We start from the raw sequence: 3626 nt of genomic DNA, 5'->3' as shown, positions 1-3626 counted from the left end.
ATGATCTGACCATTTGTGAGTTTGAGCCACACTTTGGGCTCTGTGCTTACAGCTGGGAGCCTGGACCCTGTTCGGATTCTGTATCTCCCTCTCTCTCTGCCCCTCCCCTGCTTTTGCTCTCTCTCTCTCAAAGTAAATAAATATAAAAAATTTTAAAAATAAAGAAAATTCAAAATATCGGAAAACTGCATAGATCTTTTATACTCTATACTTCCCCTCTGCCATAATTGAATAAAATTAAATATAACTACATTATTTAACTTGTTAATAAGATAAACTATTTAAAAACTATACAATACATTTCCAGAAATGTCTGAAATCAGGTTCCTAAAATCAATAATGAAATTCAAGGGGAGCCCGGATGGCTCAGTCGGTTAAACATCCGACTTCAGCTCAGGTCATGATCTCATGGTTCATGGGTTCGAGCCCTGCATTAGACTCTCTGCCGACAGCTCAAAGCCAGGAGCCTGCTTTGGATTCTGTGTCTCCCTCTCACTCTGCCCCTCCCCTGCTCACACTCTGTCTCTCTGTCTCCGAAAAATGAATAAAACCATTACATTTTTTTTTAATTAAAGGGGATTGGCTCAGATGGTAGAGCATGCAACTCTTCAAATCCACGAGGTGAATCCATCCCCACATTGGGTTTAGAGTTTACAGTAAATAAATAGATAAATAAATAAATAAATCTAATGGGAAAATGGGAAAATATAGTATTTCTTTGATAACAGCAATAGAATATATTATCACAGACTGGCATGAAAAGATAATAAAATATATCATAATAGATTATATTAGACAAAAAAAAAAAAAAGACCAGGAGCACATGGGGGCTCAGTCAGTCAAGCAATCCAACTCCTGATTTCGGCTCAGGTCATAATCTCACAGTTGGTGAGTTTGAGTCCCAGGTCAGCCTCTGTTTGGACAGTGCAGAGTCTGCTTGGGTTTCTCTCTCTCTCCCTCTCTTTCTCTCTCTGCCCCTCCTACAAAATCTCTCTCTCTCTCTCTCTCTCAAGATAAATAAATACAGGGGTGCCTGGGTGGCTTAGTTGGTTAAGCGTCCGACTTTCGCTTAGGTCATGATCTCGCGGTTCTGGGGTTCGAGCCCCACGTCGGGCTCTGTGCTGGCTGTCAGCTCAGAGCCTGGAGACTATTTCAGAGTCTGTATCTCCCTCTCTCTCTGACCCTCCCCTGCTCACGCTGTCTCTCTCTCTCTCTCCTAGAAATAAATAGAAATATTTTAAAAAAGATAAATAAATACATTTTTTAAAAAAGGGCCATTTTCCCCATAGAAACAGGAAGGAAAGTGGTCAGGGAATGCTATATCTAATCTCAGGGCAAATGTACTTGAAAAATACAAGTATCTAGAGTAAAGTACACTTTCTTTTTCAAATTTTACCTTATTTAGAAAACTCTGTGTCCGACATGGGGCTGGAACTCCTGTGCTAACAGTCACATACTCTACAGACTGAACCAACCACGCACCCCTCCTTTTAACATTTTTTTAAATGTTNGAGCTCATCTTTGTGTGTGAGCTGGTGTTAGCCTGCTTTCCCAGGATTGGAAAAGATGTTTATTGGAAGAAATGTTTATTGAGCATTTACACCCTCAGCACTTTCATTGTATCTCATGTATGTGTATCTGAAACAAGACACTATAATTTGATTTTTGCCATTCCCAGGGGTTTTTAAAAGATAAACCTATAACTACCTACTTTTAACACAATGCTGAAAATGTTTGCACACATATTGCCAATGGGAGGGGTTGTGCCTGCATGGGGGAGGGGCTCTATAGGAAATCTCTGAACTTCTGCTCAGCATCGTTTGAGCCACAAACTGCCCCAAAGACTAAAATCTATTTTTAAAAAATATTTGCTCATATGCCAACACACGGGCTGATTCATTCTGCGTATCGCTGCAGATGGGATAACTTAGTCTCCCCACAGCAGGGAGCTCATTGGCATCCAGGGCTTTGAAATCATGGTGAGGAATGGTTTTCTTTATCTGTGAAATCAGAGCCTCACCCAGTTGCAGAAAATGCCAGTATCCTGGACTCCAGGGCCAGGCCAGATTCCAGGATAGCACAGGCAGGATGCTGCTCTCCAGTCCCCAGGGGACCTGCAAACCAGTAGGCCTGGGCAGGGAGGGAGATGCTCTGCCTTGGAATGGGATCCTGGGAGGATTCGTTTATGAGGACGGAGGTGTGGAGAAGGAGATGGGCGGGGCTCAGCAGAATCCGCAGGGAGGGCTTTCCCTGGGTGGGGTCGGCATTCAGCTGGTTTTCTCTGCCCACATGCTTCCTGACTGTCTCCTAGGACTGGGGAAAGGCAAGACTTCTGCAATTCGCAGTCCTTCTGCCAGGGGATAGGGGAAGGGTGTGACTTGGGGATGAGTATATTGGTGACCCCATTTCTGAAAAGGCAGGGGTGATCTCCAAGATAATCTCTTCTGATGAAGCTCAGAGAATTGGGAGAAAGAGAAGGGGTAGGAGGAGGGAATGACTGGTTTCAGGGAAATGTCCCATCCTAGACGGATTAATGTGTTCTCTCTTCCTCTCCAAACACCATATTTTTAGACATTGAAACCCTGACTTCTCTATCTCTGATGTTTCAACCTAGTGAGTTTTAAAAACCATTTTGTTCCCTCGGTTCTCATTCAAGTCAACGTTGGCTCACTAGAAAAATAAAAATAGATTTTTTTTTTGTGGTTTTATGCATTCTAATGTGAAAAGCATTTAGAATGGTTTCCAATAAATGGAAAATGGTACAAGTCTTTGGTTTTGCTCTTCTCAAACTACTTTGAACTCTGTTATTTCTCTAAAATTTCTTAATTACAAAGTTATTCAGGGGCGCCTGGGTGGCTTAGTCGGTTAAGCGTCCGACTTTCGCTTGGGTCATGATCTCACGGTTCGTGGGTTCGAGCCCCGCGTCGGGCTCTGTGCTGACTGCCAGCTCGGAGCCTGGAGCCTGTTTCAGTCTGTGACTCCCTCTCTGTCTGACCCTCCCCTGCTCACGCTGTCTCTCTCTCTCTCTCCTAGAAATAAATAAAACATTTAAAAAAAAAACAAAAAACAAAGTTATTCATTAACTCTTTCCTCAGTATCTAAATCCCCTGTCACTCAGAGTGTGAACCACAGATTGGCAATATTTGAATCATCAGAGATGTTTTGAAAGTAGAGAATGTTGTGACCCACCCAGAATTTCCCTATAAAGTTCTGTCATGTAACAAGATCTCCAGGTAATCATTGTGATTACATAAAATCACATGAAAATTTGAAAAATGCATTTCTTTTTTTTTTGTAAGAAGTATACCAGTCAGTTTATTTCAAAATCTATCTGCGTACAAAAATGTTTATGTTTACATGGAGTAAATTACATTTCTAAGTCACCCTGCTCTTTCCTGAAAAATACACAACACTTACTATGTATGATTTAAAAAAGAGCTCTTAGGGGTGCCTGGGTGGTTCAGTCGGCTGAGCGGTCCACTTTGGTTCAGGTCATGATCTCACGGTTCGTGAGTTTGAGCCCCACATCGGGCACTGTACTGACAGCTAGCGCGAAGCCTGGAGCCTGCTTCGGATTGTCTCCCACTCTCTGACCCTCCCTGCTCACACTGCCTCTGTCTCTCAGA

This window comes from Crocuta crocuta, unplaced genomic scaffold (genome assembly GCF_008692635.1).
Source record: "Crocuta crocuta isolate KB4526 unplaced genomic scaffold, BGI_CrCroc_1.0 scaffold136, whole genome shotgun sequence".
NCBI classification, from domain to species: domain Eukaryota; kingdom Metazoa; phylum Chordata; class Mammalia; order Carnivora; family Hyaenidae; genus Crocuta; species Crocuta crocuta.
The sequence above is the reverse complement of the archived record's forward strand: the minus strand, read 5'-3'. Positions refer to the sequence as shown.